The 18,344-nt window shown below is 36.7% G+C and overlaps 1 long non-coding RNA gene and 1 pseudogene across 4 annotated transcripts in view; one reads left to right on the top strand and one right to left on the bottom strand.

Annotated features, from left to right (window-relative positions):
* Positions 1-1,198, bottom strand: part of LOC118615971 — a 29,714-nt gene extending 28,516 nt beyond the window's left edge. For all 4 annotated transcript variants that reach the window (XR_004956509.1, XR_004956511.1, XR_004956512.1 and 1 more), the window contains exon 1: positions 1,093-1,198. This is a non-coding gene — a long non-coding RNA (uncharacterized LOC118615971). The remainder of the gene's footprint in view (positions 1-1,092) is intronic.
* Positions 1,199-8,426: 7,228 nt separating this feature from the next.
* Positions 8,427-8,737, top strand: LOC118615970 (annotated as a pseudogene).
* Positions 8,738-18,344: the final 9,607 nt, after the last annotated feature.

Raw genomic sequence — 18,344 nt, 5'->3', positions numbered from 1 at the left:
GACAAATGGATAAAAAAGCAGTGGTACATATACACAATGGAGTACTATGCAGCTGTAAGAAAGAAAGATCTCTTATCCTTTGCGAGGACATGGTATGACCTGGAAAGTGTCATCCTAAGCAAAACAGAGCAAGACAAATATCATATGATCTCACTTATTTGTGGAATATAATGAACATAACAGTCTGAAGAATGGCGTAGTCTCAAAGACGTGGATGTGGGGTACAGACTGACTATCCCCAGAAGAGGAGGTGGGGGGGAGAGATAAACCACAGAACTTATATGCCTGTATGCATGAACAATGGACAGGGACAACAAAGCTGGAGAGAGGGTGGAAAGGGAAGGTGAGGGGGGAATCAGTGGGGGAAAAAGAAGAAGCACCTGTAAAAAAATAATTTAATTATAAGAAAAATAAATAAATAATTAAATAAATAAAACAATACAATAATTAATAATAATAATAAAAAAGAATGTCCGCCCAGCCCGTTATAAAGCTCGGCATGCCCTGCAGCTTGGGGTCCAGAATTTGGATACTGCCTCCTCTTGGTCAGCATGCATAAATAAAGGAAACTCTGCTTTCTCCAGTGTTCTGTCTGAGTCTTTTCCATAACAGAGATGCAAGCAGACCACGAGGTGCCTCTGGAACAAAGAAAATTCCTGCAAAGATTGATTAATAGCTACCTACTGATACCTTCTTGTTTATCCATATCATATAAGGTAAATACAAAATGTAATTGTAAAGGTTAAAGTCAATCCCAATGATTTTTTTCACTCTCTATTTCCCAATACAAGAAAATTTCTATACAAACTACAAACAGATAGAAGCTCATATACTAGAGATGGTTGGGTCTCTTCCTTTTCTTGTGAGGAGAGTCCACCACTCTGTTTGTGGAGGGCTTTTCTTGCTTATCCTCTCTGCTCTATAAACTTACTTCCAATTTAAATTCTCTGTTTGAATTTGAATTCTTTCTTGTGCAAAGCCAAGAACCCACAGTGGGTTGTGGACCGTTGGGTTCCTGAACCCTGATAATGCTGGCATCATGCCCACCCAGGGCTCTGAAGCCTCATAGCCCTAGTGAAGAAGCTGACTCACCAGTGGGTTTTGAGGCGTTGGGTGGGAGTTTGTAACATCCAGATGCAAGGACTGATTTCAAGAAGAGGTGCTATCAGATCATTTCCCTCCAGGCCTAATTTTCATGTTACCTGCAGAAGTAGAACAATCTCTAACTTGGGAGTTGGGGGGAAGGATTGCCTAAGAGGACATTTACTCATCTCCTTCCTGGAAAGCAGATAGAAGCAGCTGTGTTAGCCTAGGGTTCAGTTGACAGGTGTCTTGATAAGCTCAACAAGTGTTTCCTGCTAAGCCTACTCCTAAATAGGGCCCTAGTCCTCAGAGTTGCTGCCAGACACAGAGCATTTCTGTGGGAATTTGGAAATTGTTACCATCTACTGAAACTAATAAGAATAACACCCTTTTTTCTGTATCTGTAGGGAATGAACCATGCTCCCCAGGGGTATGCCAGCTGGCTGCAACATTCTGGGCCTGGGATTCACTTCATCCCTAGTGCTCAGGGAAGCGGTGCCTCTGGGAATATTTACCACTGCTCATAGCTTGAGGGATGGGCTTTTCTAAGGCTGCTGTCAACCTGACATAAGTAAAGGATGGCAGAATAGATCACCCCAAAATGTATCTCTTTGTTTATAAGGATTATCTTGAGCTGTTTATTTTTTATTAACAGCAGACATTGGAAGAAAACAGAGTGAAAGCTGCCCTTTTGTGAAGGATATTAACACTGATAGAAAAATCATTTGTAAGGGGACTCCCCTCTCTGGTCCTATCAATGGAAATGGATTAAACCTACATGATAAACCTTATTCTTATTTACCAGGCTACTCCTGATAACCTCCCATAACTGGCCTCCTCACCCCTCAATTTCTTTACTTTGTCTTCAGCTGAAAATGGTATTTAAGCTGGTGGTTTAGGCCATTTCAGGGAGGTACTAAGTTTCCCTGGGTATCTTCCATATGTACATGAGCTGTACATGTCAATAAACTTCATAGTAAAGAAAACTACTAGAGAACAAAATTTACTGCATCCTATATGTTTAATATTTTGTAGTTCTATTTTCACTTGGCTTTATGTATTTTCTATTTCCTTTTAGAAGTGTGTTGTTTAATTTCTAATTGTTTATAGATTTTCTCTTCCCTTTCTATTATTATTGATTCCTAGTTTGATACCATATAATATTTTTTAATATTAAAAAAAATTGTTGGGGTTTGATTAAGTCCCTAGATAAAGCCTGTCTTGCTGAATGTTTCATGAACTGATAGTGTTGGATGGAGAGTTCTATCCACATCATTTATCTTGGTAAATTGTGTTGTTAAGAACTTCTACATCCTGGCTGATTTTCTGTCTAATAGTTCTATTAGTTGCTAAGAGAGGCTGTTTAAATCCTCAACCATAATTGTGGATTTCTTCTTTGAGTTCACTAAGTTTTTGCTTCATGTGTTTTGAACCTCTGTTGTTTGATACATACACACTTAGGATCATTATATCTTATATAAATATAAGTACTCTTGATTTTAAAAATTGTTTGCTTTGCCTTTTACTTGATATGTTTAGACCATGTACATTCAAAATACTTTTATTATTATTTTTTAATCCTCATGAGGATTTCCATTGATTTTTCAGGTAGAGTGGGAGGGAGGGAGGAAGGGAGAGAGAGAGACACATTGACTGGCCACCTCCTACATGACCCCAACCAGATCTAGGGATCTAACTACAACCTAGGTATGTGTCCTTAGCCAGAAAATTATTGGAATAAATTAATTTAGTAATGTTGCAAGATAAAGAACTAATATGCAGGAATCAGTTGTGCTTCTATATTTTATTTATTTTCTTATAAAATTTAATTTTTTCTATCATCATTTATCCCTTCTATGCCCCCCTCCCAATTACCAAACTGTTGTCCATGTCCTTGAGTTCTCTTTTTTTTCTTTTTTGTTCAATTCCTGCAGCCTTCCCTGCATCACCACAACTGTCTACCTGATCCCTATTACGAGTCTATCTCTATTTTGCTTGGTAGTTCAGTTTGCTCATTAAATTCCACATATGAGTAAAATCATACAGTACTTGTCTTTCTCTGACTGGTTTATTTCACTTAGCATAATGTTCTTCAGGTCCATCCATGCTGTTGCAAAAGGTAAAATTTTCTTTTTTATGGCAGAGTAAATGTACCACATCTTTTTTATCCATTCATCTACTAATGGACACTTGGGCTGCTCCTAAATCTTGACTATTGTAAATAACACTGCAATGAACACAGGGGTATAGACAGTCTTTCCTCTGGCCTACAGGACGACACTCCAACCACTGAGCCAAACTGGCCAGGGCATCGGGTTTCTTTGGATAAATTCCCAGAAATGGAATTGCTGGGTCATAAGGCGGTTCCATTTTTAATTTTTTGAGGTAACTTCATACTGCTTTCCACAGTGGCTACACCACTCTGCATTCCCACCAACTGTGCACATGGTTCTCTTTTCTCCACATCCTTGCCAATACTTACTCTTTGTTGATTTATTGATGATAGCCATTCTGAGATATGTGAGGTGATATTTCATTGTAGTTTTAATTTGCATTTTTCTGATGATTAGTGATGTTGAGCATCTTTTCATATGTCTATTGGCTGTCTGTATGTCCTCTTTGGAGAAGTATCTATTCATGTCTTTTGCCCATTTTTAAACTGGATTTTTCTTTTTTTTGGTGTTCTTTATAAATTTTTAAAATCTTTATTGTTGAATGTATTACAAATGTTCATCATTTTTCCCCCATTTACCCCCTCCTCCTGACTCTCATCCCCCTCCTGCCTTTCCCCATACTGTTGTCAGTGTCTATTGGTTATGCATATATGCATATAATTTCTTTGGTTTATTTCTTCCCACCCCCAACCCCCCTTCCCTTTGAGGTTTGTCAGTCTAGCAACCAGTTTGTACTTTTTAATTCTTTCACCTTTTTCACCCATTCCCCCAAACCCCCTCCCATCTGGAAACCAACAAAATGTTCTCTATATCTAATGAGAATGTTTCTGTTCTGCTTGTTCATTTTGTTTGTAAATTCAATTGTCAATAGATATATATTCATTGACATTTTGTTTGTTCATATTTTTTATCTTTTTCTTCAAGAAGACCCTTCAACATTACATATAATAATGGCTTGGTGGTGATGAACTCCTTTAGCTTTTCCTTGTCTGGGAAAATCTTTATATGGCCATCGATTTTAAATGACAGCTTTGCAGGATAGAGTAATCTTGGTTGTAGGTTTTTGCTTTCATCACTCTGAATATTTCTTGCCACTCCCTTCTGGCCTGCAAAGTTTCTTTTGAGAAATCAGCTGACAGTCTTATGGGAACTCCTTTGTAGGTAACTAGCTGCCTTTCTCTTGCTGCTTTTAATATTCTCTCTTTGTCTTGAACCTTTTGCATTTTGATGATAATGTATCTTGGTGTGGGCCTCTTGGAGTTTATCTTGTTTGGGACTCTCTGTGCTTCCTGGACTTGTATGTCTGTTTCCTTCACCAAGTTAGGGAAATTTTCTGCCATTATTGTTTTAAATAGGGTTTCGATTTCTTGTTCTCTCTCTTCTCCTTCTGGCAACCCCAAGATGCAAATGTTGGCACGCTTGAAGTTGTCCCAGAGGCTCCTTACACTATTCTCATTTTTTTGGATTCTTTTTTCTTTTTGCTGTTCTGATTGGGTGTTTTTTACTTCCTTATATTCCAAATCGATGGTTTGCTTCTTGGCTTTACCTACTCTACTTTTGAATCTGTGTAAATTATTCTTTATTTCAGTTAGTGCCTCCTTCATTTCTGACAGGTCCAATTTTATGCTCTTGAGGCCCTTACTAAGTCTGCTGAGGTTCACACTAAGTTCATTTTAATTAAATGAACATCCTTATAAGCAGTATTTTGAACTCAGCATCTGTTAGGTTGCTTATCTCCATTTCGCTTAGTTCTTTTCCTGGCATTTTGTTCTGTTCTTTGATTTGGGACCTGTTTATTTGTCTCCTCATTTTGGCTGCCTCCCTGTGTTTGTTTCAATGTATTACTTAACAAGAGGTATGAGGTTAGCTAAGACCAGATGCTGCGTGTTTGAAAGAATTTAGGAAAAGTTGAAGCAGGATCTGATACAGGACAATCCTACGGTAAAGCAACTGGCAACATCTTGGGTGGGCCTGAAGGTTGGGTGAGGCAGGGCCTCGGGGAATCACCAGGGTGAGGCAAACAGTGTGAGTCAGGTTGCTGGAGTCCCAGATATGGCAGCTGTCTGACGCCCCAGGGAAGGGCTCACCAAAGGAACAAAGGCCTCTGACAGCATGTCTGTCCAGGAGAAAGCCCCTTCTCCAGCCCTTGCTCCAGTGCCAAACAGCTCAGTTCTTCCCTGTATATCTCTGGTAGCCCTCGAGCTGCCTTCCCTCCAAGTTGAGAGGGAGTGAGTCTGATAAGTCCCTGCGTAGGCCCTTTAAGAGAAGCTGCCTGAGGCTCCAGCCGCCTCAACCTCCCTGAGCCTCAGTTCCCGCTGGTTTTCCAGCCAGAAGTTATGGGGACTTCTTTTCCGGGCACTGGAACCCTAAGCTGGGTGCCTGGTGTGGGACAGGGACCCCTCAGTTCTCAGGGAGGACCTTCCCAGCCGAGGTATTTTCCTGATTTTTATCCGCCACACGTGGGTGTGGGACTAGCCTGCCCACCTCCGCCCCTCCTACCAGTCTCAATGCGGCTTCTTCTTTAATTTTGTAGTTGTAGGACTTCCATTCAGCTTGATTTCAGGTGGCTCTGAATGATGGTTGTTCTGTAGTTTAGTTGTAACTTTGATGTGGTGTTAGGAGGTCTTGAGACCACATTTACCTACACCACCATCTTGACCAGAAGTCCTTCTTTATAAATTTTGATTATTAACCCCTTATCAGATGTGTCACTGATGAATATGTTCTCTTATTCAGTGGGTTGTCTTTTCATTTTGTTGGTCATTTCCATTCTGTGCAAAGATCTTTAGTTTGATGTAGTCCCATTTGTTTACTTTTTCTTTTTTTCCCCTTGCCTATATCAGAAAAAATATTGCTACAAGAAATGTCTGAGATTCTACTGCCTATTTTTCTTCTAGGATCTTTATGGTTTTGACTGTAACAGTTAAGTTTATTCTTATGTGTGGTGTAAGAAGGTGGTCTAATTTATTTATTTATTGCACGTATCTTTCAAAGTTTCCCAACATCATTTATTCAGTACACTATCTTTAGTCTATTGTGCTTTTACCTCCTTTGTCAAATATTAATTGACTATAAAGGCATTGGTTTATTTCTGAGCTCTCTATTTTATTCCATTGTTGTGTATGCCTGTTTTAATGCCAGCACCATGCTGTTTTGATTACTGTGTCTTTGTAGTATAGTTTGATATCAGGTAGCATGATTCCTCCAACTTTGTTCTTCTTTCGCAAGATCACTGTTGCTATTTGGGACCTTTTCTGGTTCCATATAAATTTTTGAAACATTTGTTCTAGTTCTGTGAAATATGTCATTAGTATATTGATAGGAATTGCATTGAATCTGTGGGTTGCTTTGGGTAATATGAACATTTTAATGATGTTAATTCTTTCTATCAATGAACACAGTATAGGCCTCCAGTTATTTGTATTTTCCTCAATTTCTTTCTTCAGCATCTTATAATTTTCTGAGTACAGATCTTTTACCTGCCTGCTTAAATTTATTCCTAATGTGCTTCTATACTTTAATAACAAAATTCAAGAAGGAGAAATTACAAAAATTATCCCATTTACAATTGCATTAAAAAGCATAAAATACCTGGGAATAAATTTAACCAAAGAGGTGACAGACCTATATTCTGACACTGAAGAAAAAAATTGAAGAGGATACAAATAAATGGAAGGATATACCTTATTCATAGAGTGGAAGGATTTATATATATATTTAACCCTCACCTGAGGACATTTTTGCATTTATCTTTAGGTATAGCAGGAGGGAGAGAGGAGGGAAGAGAGAGAGAGGAAAATCAATGTGAGAGAGACACATTGAGTGGTTGCCACCCACAGGATGCCAACCGGGACCGGGAACAAACTACAACCGAGGTACGTGCCCTTAGTGGAAACCGAACCCAGGACTCTCTGGTCCACAAGCCGACTCTTAACTGCTGAGCCAAACCAGCCAGGGCAGGATTCATATTTTTTAAACATCCTTACTACCTAAAGCAGTCTAAATATTTAATGTAATCCTTATTAAAATACTATTGGAACTCTTCTCAGAAGTAGAACTAGCCGTAAAATTTATGTGGAACCACAAAAGACCTGAATAGCCAAAGCAACTTTAAGAAAGAACAAAGTGGGAGGTATCATAGTTCTAGATTTCAAACTATACCACAGGGCTACAGTAATCAAAACAGCATACTACTGGCATAAACACACACACACACACACACACACACACACACACACACACACCAGATATATAGAAAAATGGAATAGAATAGAAAGCCCAGAAATAAATCCTCATTTATATAGTCAATTAATCTATGACAAAGGAGGTAAGAACAAATTATCTGAAAAAAGAAAAAAAGAATTTTATTTATAGTAGCATTAAAACAATAAAATACTTTTAAAATTTAACCAAAGTAAATTTAGCCAAAGAGGTGAAAGACCTCTACTCTGAAAACTACTAGACACTGATGAAAGTAAGCCCTTGAATATATGGGCAAATGATAAAAGAAATTTTAAAAGACATAAATAAATGGAAACATAGCCTTTCATAAATGGAAAGAATTAACATTGTTAAATTGTCCAAAATACCCAAAGCCACCTATAGATTCAATTCAATCCTCATAAAGAGTCTAACTGAACTTTTTATAGAAGTAGGAAAAGAAAACCTGAAATTTTAATGAAACCACCAAAGACCCTAACAACCAAAGAAATCCTGAGAAAGAAGAACAAAGCAGAATGTTTTACACTTCCTGACTTTAAGCTATATTATAGAGCTATATTAATCCAAAGAGCATAGTACTGGCATAAAAACAGATATATAGACAATGGAACAGAATAAAGAGCATAGAAATAAATACATGCTTATATGGTCAATTCATATTTGACAATGAAGCCAAGAATATTCAGAGGAAAAAAACAATCTCTTCAATAAATGAAAATAGACCACTATATTATACCACTCACAAATATTAACTCAAGGATTAAAGACTTAAATGTAAAACCTGAAACCATAAAAGTAGAAGAAAACATACAAAAAGACTCCTTGACATGGGTCTTGGTAATGATTTTATACATATAACACCTAGAGCACAAGGAACAAATTAAAAAATAAACAAGTGTGTGTTTGACAGTGGTGTTGGCGGCAGATGCAGTGAAAGAGTTTGGTGCTATGTCTCACACCATTTTACTGGTATAGCCTACCAGGAGGCCAGAAGGCAGAACTTATGCTATGAATCAGTGAATGAATGCATGGAAGGTGTTTGTAAAATGTATGAAGAACATCTGAAGAGAATGAATCCCAACAGCCTCTCTATTACATATGATATCAGCTAGTTGTTTGATTTTATTGATGATCTGGCAGACCTTAGCTGTCTTGTTTACCAAGCTGATACCCAGACATACCAGCCTTATAACAAAGATTGGATTAAAGAGAAGATCTATGTACTCCTTCATCGGCAGGCCCAACAGGCTGAAAAATAGTTGTGTTGGAAGCACTGGGGGTTGGGGGTGGGCTTGAAACACAGGTGTGTATAGCAATTTATAGTGGAAGTTTTGTATTACAGTAATCCTGTTTCCATTTTGGTACATTCTAGCCAGGATTGAATGTGTTAGATGAAATGTGAGGATCTTGTTCAATATGAACTTCCATCACCTCCTTTTTTTCTCTTTTTTTACTTAAAGATTCTTATGATGATTTAGAAGGAAGTTTTTCTTTGTCAAGTTAATCATTTTCAATCATTTAAAAACTGTTCATATCTACTTGATAACATTCACTATACTAACCCTTCTTCAAGTTTGGGTGGAGGGTAGTAACACAGTTTAATTATGTCCTAAGATAAAGTCTTAGTGAAAAACAAATAAATGATCTTTAGTTTAAAAAATAAAATAAACAAGTGAGATGCTATCAAACAAAAAAGCTTCTGTACAGCAAAATAAATTAACAATAAAACAAAACTTTTCTATGTATGAAATGTTAGAAAATACTTGCAAATCATATATCTGATAAGGGGTTAATATCCAAAATATATAAAGAACTCAAACTCAATATCAATGCAATAATAATATTCAATGTAATAATAATACAATTAAAAATGGAGAAGGACCTGAATAGACATTTTCCCAAAGGCAATATTCAAATGGCCAATAGGTGCATGAAAATATCCTCAGCATCACTTAATCATCAGGAAAATGCAAGTAGAATCACCTTTTGACCCAGCAATTCCATGTCTGGGTATTTAACTGAAAGTAATAAAATCATTATATCACAGAGATATTTGCATCCCCATGTTTGCTGTAGTATTATTTACAATAGTCAAAACATGGAAACAACTTAAGTGTCCACTAAAGGATAAAAGGATAAAGAGTATGTCATACATATATATAACAAAATATTACTGAGCCATAAAAAAGAAGGAAACCCTGTCATTTGCAACAACATGGATGGACCTTGAGGGCATTATACTAAGTGAAATAAGTCAGAAATAGAAAGACAAATACCACATGGTTTCACATATATATGAAATCTAAAATCATCAAACTCATAGAAGAGAAATTAAATTTGTGGTCATCAGAAGTGAGAGCTCAGTGTAAGGGAACTGTGTAAAGGCAATCCTAAACTACAAACTTCCAGTTATAAGATAAATAAATTCTAGGGATATAATATACAATATGATGACTATAGTTAAAACTGCCGTATAATATATTTGAAAGTTGCTAAGAGAATACATCTAAAAAGTTCTCCTCATGAGGAAAAAAATTGTAACTATATGAGGTGATGGATAGTAACTAAACTTATTGTGGTAATTATTTCATAATATAATATAATATAATTTCAAGTCATTATGCTATTCACTTTAAACTTATACAGTGCTTTATGTCAATTATATTTCAGAAAAACTATAAGATTGCTGAAAGTAATTAAAGAAGACAGAAAAATAGAAAGACAACCCATGTTCATGAATTGTACTTAATATTGTTAAAATGTCATTACTAACCAAAGTAATCTACGGATTAAATGCAAGTCTTATTAAAATCCAAATGGCATTTTTTTTTGCAGAAAAAATATTCTAAAATTTATATGAGATATCAAAGTACCCCCAAATAGCTAAAAACAATCTTAAGAGGGAAAAAAAAAGCTAGAGGCCTCACACTTCCTGTTTTCAAAACATATTACAAAACCACAGTAAGAAAAACAGTATGGCACTGGAATACATATACACACACATATCAAAGTAACAGATTAGAGCCCAGAACTAAGCTCCTGCATATTAGTCAAATGATATTTGACAATAGTACCAAGGCTACACAATGGGGAAAGTATAATTTTTTAAAAAAATGGTGGTAGAAAAACTCGACACTTACCATACATTATATACAAAAATTATCTCAAAATGTATCAAAAACTTAAACTATATAAGAACACATGAGGAGAAAGCTTAATGGCATTGAATTTGGTAATGGTTTCTTAGATATGACACCAAAGCACAGGCAAAATATAACAAATTAAAAAATGGGACTAAGCCTGGCCAGGGTAGCTCAATGGTTGAGCATTGACCCATGCACCAAGAGGTTGCCAGTTCCATGCCTGGTCAGGACACATGCCCGGGTTGAGGGCCCAGTCCCCAGTGTGGGGGCTTGCAAGAGGTGGCCAATTGATGTTCTCTCTCATTGATGTTTCTCTCTCTCTCTCCCTCTCCCGTCCTCTCTCTCTAAAATCAATAAAGAAAAAATATATTTTTTTAAATGGGACTACATCAAAATTAAAAATTTCTGCACATTAAAGAAAATAATCAAAAGAATTAAAATGCAACCTACAGAATAGGAGAAAACATTTGTAAGCACTATATCTGATAAGAGGTTAATATTCAGAATACACAAAAACACCTACAACTCAACAACAAAAATAACCAGATTTTAAAATGGGCAAAGGGCTTCAGTAAATTTAATGCAAGTAGATTTAAGGCTGAATAATATTTCATTTTGTATGTATACATTATATACATATATATGTGTGTATATATATGTATGTATATATTTATACACACACACACACACACACACACAGGGTGTCCCAAAAAATGTACACATTTTAACAACTGATAACATTTAATTTTCACTACTTTCCAGGTTTAACTGATTTGAAATCATGGGTGAAGCCAGACTAAGCTTTGAAGAAGGAAAATTTCTCCAAGGAAGCTATCCAAATGGCCAACAAGCATATAAAAAGATATTGAATATTACTAATCATCAGGGCAATACAAATTAAAATCACAGTGACACATTACCTCATACCCACTTGGATGGCCACTATAAAAAATAAAAATAAAATAACAAGTGTTAGCAAGTATGTGGAGAAAGTGGAAGTCTTGTGCATGGTGGTAAGAATGAAAACTAGTACAGTTCCTCCTGGCCGGTGTGGCTCATGGGTTGAGCATCAACCCATGTACCAAGAGGTCACCAGTTCAATTCCCAGTCAGGGCACATGCCCAGGTTTGGGCCAAATCTCCAGTGGGGGGCAAGCCAGAGGTGGCCAATCAACAATGTTCTCTCCATCATTGATGTTTCTATCTCTCTCTCCCTCTCCTTTTCTTTCTCTTTCTCTAAAATCAATAAAAAAAAAATTAGTACAGTTTCAATATAAAATAGTAGCCACTCAAAAAAGTAAAAAATAAAATTAACATAAGATTCAGGAACCCCAATTCAGGGGATATATTCAAAATATTAAAAAGAATTTTTTTTTATCCTCACGCGAGGACATTTTTCCATTTTTTTGTTCAGATAGAGTGGGAGGGAGAGAGAGGAAGAGAGAGAGAGAGAAACATCGACATGAAAGGGACACATGGACTGGTTGCCACCCTCACGACCCCCAACCAGGGCCGGGGACAAACTGCAATCGAGGTATATGCCCTTAGCGGGAACCAAACCTGGGTCTCTCTGGACTGCAGGCTGACACTCTAACTGCTGAGCCAAACCGGCCAGGGCTCAAATATTTTTTAAAAAGATCTTGAATAGATATTTGTACACCCATGTTCATTGTAGCATTATTCACAATAGCCCAGAGGTAGAAAAACCCCAAATGTCAAGTGTCATGCAAATGGATAAAGAAAATGTGACATTCAGGGTGTCCTCGAAAAAGGTATATACAATTTGAATGATTATAAAGTCAATGTCTATTAACATAAGTTCATTTTCAAAATTGAAGAGAATCTACAGAAATGAATAATTATTTTTATCATTGCCTATTTTCAAACCGTTCTGGTCCAGACACTGCTGATAAGACAAAGCAATGGAATAGCAAACATCAAGAATAATTTCCTTTGATATTTGGGCGCATTCTCTTTCAATAGCTGCCCTCAATTTGTTGACTATTGTTGGCTTTGTACCATAAAATATATCTTTTATGTATCCCCATTAAAAAGTCTAGTGAATAAATTTTCTTTGTTCAAAACGTAGTCTGGCTTCACCCATGATTTCAAATCAGTTAAACCTGGAAAGAAGTGAAAATTAAGTGTGATATCAGCTGTTAAAATGTGTATACATTTTTTGGGACACCCTATATATATATGTGTGTGTGTGTATACATATATGTATATGATACATATATGATATATACATACAAAATAAAACATGATTTAGCCTTAAAAAGAATAAAATCTTGTTATATGCTATAACATGGATGAACCTGGAGAGCATTTTGCTAAATGACATAATCCAGTCACAAATAAACAAATATTAATAGTCAAATTCTTAGAAGGAGTAAGTAGTAGAAGAGGGAAAAGAAGAGTTGGTGCTCAATGTCTACAGAATCTCAGCTTTAGCAGATGAAAACGTTCTAGGTGCCCTTGAAAAACAGCATGCATATAATTAGCACAACTGCATTGTACACTTAAAAATGTTAAGATGGTCCTGGCCTGTTTTGCTTGGTGATTGGAGTGTCAGCCTGTGGACCAAAGAATCATGAGTTCAATTTCCAGACAAAGGCACCTACTTTGGTTGTGGTTTAGTCCCTGGCTCTGGTCGGGGTTGTGTGGGAGGCAACAAATTGATGTGTCACTCTCACATCAATGTTTCTCTCTCTCTCTCTCTCTCTCTCTCTCTCTCTCCCTCCTTCTCTCCTTCCCTCCCACTCTGTCTGAAAATAAATGAAAAAATATCCTCGAGTGAGGAAAAAAAAAGGTTAAGATAGTACATTTTATGTTGTATGCACTTACCTTTATTTTAAAAAATTAGTAGGCACCCTGGCCAGTGTGGCTCAGTGGTTAGAGTATTGGCCTGTGTACCACAGGGTTGCAGGTTTGATTCCTGGTCAAGGGCATGTATTTGGGTTGTGGGTTTGATCCCTTGGCCCAAGTTGGGGTGCAAGCAGGAGGCAACCAATTGATGTGTCTCTCTCACATAGATGTCTCTCTCTCCCTACCTTCCTCCCTTACATTCTGTCTAAAAAATCAATGGAAAAAATATCCTTGGGTGAAAATTAAAAACAAAAACAAAACAAACAAACAAAAATTAGTGGGTGCTTCAATACAAAAATTAAAAAATTTACAGGCAGTATGATGATAATGGTTTATTAAATAGAGAAAATTATAATGATGGAAATTATAAACAATAAATAAATAAAAATTCTGGAGTTGAAAAGTATAAAAGTTGAAGTGAATAAATTAAAAAAGAGGGCTCAACAGCAGACTCAAGCTGGCAAAGTACAGAATTAGTGAACTTTAAGATGTATCCTATCTGAAGGAAAAAAATATTAAGAACACTGAACTTGTAGAACTGTAACGTATCAACATCTATACTAAACACACGTAAATGGAGTCCCAGAAAGTGAGAGAAAGAGGTTTAAGTTATTTGAAGAAACAATGGCCAAAATTTTCCCAAACATGATGAAAAACTTTAACATATACATCTAATGAATTCAATAAACTCCAAAGTGAACACAAAGAGATCCACACCTAGACACATTATAGTCAATTTATTTATTTATTTATTTATTTATTTATTTATTTATTTATTTATTTGGTACATGCCCCTAGCAGGAACCAAACTCAGGACTCTCTGGTCCACAGGCCCATGCTCCAACCACTGAGCCAAACTGGCCAGGGCCATTATAGTCAATTTAATGAAAACCCAAAACAAAGAAAAATCTTGAAAGCGGCAAGAGAAAAACAAATTGTCACATACAGCAGAACCTCAATAAGATTAATGGCTGACTTCTCATTAAAAACAGTGGAAGACCCTGGCCAGTGTGGCTCAGTTGGTTATCATCCCATGCACCAAAAAGTCACTGGTTCAATTCCCGGTGGGCACATGCCGAGGTTGCCAGATTGATCCTCAGTAGGGGGTGTGTTGGAGGCAGCCAAAAAATGTTTCTCTCTCTCCCCCTCTTCTTTCCTCCATCTCTTAAAAAAAAAAAAAAATCAATATAGACATTAAAAAACAAGAAAATAGTGGAGGGCAGAAGATATTCAGATACCATACTTAAAGAGCTAAAAGAAACAAAAAATGACTAACAAAGAATTCTATAACTAGCAAAACTATCCTTCAGAAATGAAGATGAAATAACGATATTCCCAGATATATAAAAACTGAGAGAATTTGTTGCTAGAAAGTTTTCCTTATAAGAAATACTAAAGAACTAAGAGAAACTGAAACTAAATGAAAATTTAAATCTACATAAAGACATAAGGAACATGGCAAGTATAATTACATAGGTATATATAGATGACAGTATCAATAACATTTTCTTGACTGATTTAAAAGCCAGCCAACAGCCCTGGCAGGTTTGGCTCAGCGGTTGGAGCATCAGCCTGTGGACCAGAGAGCCTGGGTTCGGGTCCCGTTATGGGCACGTACCAAAAATAAATAAATAAATAAATAAAAGTCAGCTAACATAAAACAATACTTATAAAATTGTATTGTTGGGATTATAACATATAGAGAATATATATATATATATATATATATATATATATATATAGAGAGAGAGAGAGAGAGAGAGAGAGAGAGAGAGAGAAAGAAGAGAGAGAAATTGACCTATTTTGGAAAAGTAAATTTACATCAGGCAGTAATGCAAATCCAGAGGAATGCCTCCTTCTCTTGAGAAATATAAGTAATAAATTAATCTTTCAATGGGGTGTCACTCAGTCACCTCCATAAATTAAAATCCCAAGGGTACAATCATATTGATACAATAGAACACTCTACTGAAGAGCAATAGAACACACATTCTTGTCAAATGCACATGGACCATTCTCCAGGATGGGCAATATATCAGGCTGTAAATCAACTAAGTATGTGTTTTCACCACAATGGAGTTTAATCGGAAGTCAAACAATAAAAGGAAATTTGGGAAAGCCTTCTATTTCTATTCCAAAAAATATTTGGAAATTAAACAACATGCTTTAAAATAACCCATGTGTCAAAAAAGATAGTTTTGAACTTGTAATATTGAAAGTAATGGGATGCTGATGGAGCAGTATATAAAGAAAAATTTATAGCTGCAAATGTCAGTGTTATAACAGAAGAAAGCTTCAACTTCAACTTCAAGAAAAATAGAAGGAAAAGAGCAACCTGAACCCCAAAACAAGCAAAAAAAAAGAGGGGAAAATAATATAGATGAAGGTGGAAATCACTGAAATAAAAATAAGAAAAAAATAGAAAATGCCAAATAAAATTAAAAAATTGTTCTTTGAAAGATCAAAATAATTTTCACAAAATGTTAGTTTTACTGACCAAGAGGAAAAAAAGACACAAAATACCAAAATCAGAAATTATGTTTTTATTTTATTTTTTAAAAATTTTTTATTTATTAATTTGTTTTTGTTACAAATGTTTCTCATTTTTTCCCCATTGACACCCTCTTTCCCTTCCCCATCGCCCCATCCCCAGCTTTATTGTCTATGTTCATTGGTCATGCATACATGCATGTAAGTTCTGTGGTTTATCTCTTCCCCCACAACCCCCCGCCCCAAGGCTTGTCAGTTTGTACCCCACCTCCGTGTCTCTGGGTTAATTTTGTTCAGCAATTTGTTTAGTTCATTATATTTCACAAAGAAGTGATATTTGTCTTTCTCTGCTTGGCTAGTTTTGCTTAGCATAAGAGTATTACTATGCCAGGAGAAATGACTTAAAAAAATCTTTTTTCCTCTATTGATTTGAGAGAGAGAGGGAGAGAGAAATAGAAACATCAATGAAAGAGAATATCCATTGGCTGCCTCCTGCATGCCCCCACTGGGGATTTAGCCCACAACCCGGGCATGTGCCCTGACCGGAAATCGAACTGGCAACCTCCTGGTGCATGGGTCAACACTCAACCACTAAGCCACACCGGCTGGGTAGAAATGAACTTTTAATAGATGAAAGGATAAGAAAATACTTTGAAGACCTTTATGCTGGAAAATTAGACAATATGGATGAAACATGCAAATTCCTAGAAAGACAAATATTACTTAATAGAAAATCTGATTGCCAATGATACATCAGATAAGGGGTTAATTTCTAAAATATATGGAGTGCTTATACAACTTAACAAAAGGAAGACAAAGAACCCAATTAAAAAATGGGCAGAGGAGCTGAATAGACACCTCTCCAAACAGGACATAAATATGGCCAAGAGACATATGAAGAAATGCTCAGCATCACTAATCATCAGAGAGATGCAAATTAAAACAACAATGAGGTATCACCTCACACCTGTCAGAATGGCCACCATCAACAAATCATCAAACTACAAGTGTTGGCGAGGGTGTGGAGAAAAGGGGACTCCAGTACACTGCTGGTGGGAATGCAGACTGGTGCAGCCACTATGGGAAACAATATAGTGTTACCTCAAAAAATTAATAATTGAGCTTCCATTTGACCCACTGATCCCACTTCTAGGAATATACCCTAAGAAGCCTGAAATACCAATCAGAAAGCATATATGAACTCCCATGTTCATAGCAGCACTATTTACAATAGCTAAGATCTGGAAACAGCCCAAGTGTCCATCAGTAGACAAACGGATAAAAAAGCTATGGTACATATACACAATGGAGTATTCTGCAGCTGTAAGAAAGAAAGATCTCTTATCCTTTAAGACAACATGGAGGGACCTGGAAAGTATTATCCTAAGTGAAACAAGCCAAGCAGAAAAAGACAAATACCACATGATCTCACTTATTTATGGAATATAATGAACATAACAGTCTGAGGAATAGGGTAGACCCAGAAACATGGAAGTAGGGTACAAACTGACAACCCTCAAAAGGGGGGGTAATGGTGGGAGGGAAGAGATAAACCACAGAACTTATATGCATGTTTGCATAACCAATGGACATGGACAACAAAGCTGGGGACGGGGCGCGGGGGATGGGGAAGAGGGTGTCAATGGAGTAAAAAAGGAGAAACATCTGTAACAAAAATAAAATAAATAAATAAAAAGAAAGGAAAATCTGAACAGATTTCAAATCTTCCCATAAAGAAAAGTGTAGAATATGCTCACTGGAGCCTTCCACAAAACACTGGGGGAGGAATCAATAGCAATTCTTCACAGACATGTTCAGAAAACAGCAGAAGAGGGAACAAAGACCCCAGGAAAAACGCAGACTGACATTACCTCATATATGAATCTAAAAATTCTAAACAAAACTTAAGCCAATGTGAGTCCAGCAAGATACTGAAAGCATTAAATGGGATCTATGATAGATGTTACATCCATCTATCATTCCAGGAATGTTAGATGGGAGTAACAACTTGAAAATCAGGCATGTAACACACCACATTAGTGAAATAGGATCTTTCTGAGGGGATGGAAATGTTCTGAACTTGAACTGTAGTGACAGCGGATTTAGTAAAAATCATTGCATTGTCCACTTGAAACACCTGAATTCTACGATGTGAAAATCATATCACAATAAAGTTATTACAAAAAATAAGAATGGTCAGAAGAGGAGGGTCTGGGCAGGGCAGGGTCCAGAGCAGCGTGGGTGAGATCATCAGGCCGGTGCACAAAGTGGCTCTGCGCCAGGGTTGTTCCGGGTAGCAGGAGAAGGCGGGTGCTGAGGCCTGGACCCGGATGGGTGGTGGTGGTATGAGGTGAGTGTACAGGGCT

The sequence above is a fragment of the Molossus molossus genome, unplaced genomic scaffold (assembly GCF_014108415.1).
Source record: "Molossus molossus isolate mMolMol1 unplaced genomic scaffold, mMolMol1.p scaffold_m16_p_4, whole genome shotgun sequence".
Lineage (NCBI taxonomy): Eukaryota > Metazoa > Chordata > Mammalia > Chiroptera > Molossidae > Molossus > Molossus molossus.
The sequence above is the reverse complement of the archived record's forward strand: the minus strand, read 5'-3'. Positions and strand labels throughout refer to the sequence as shown.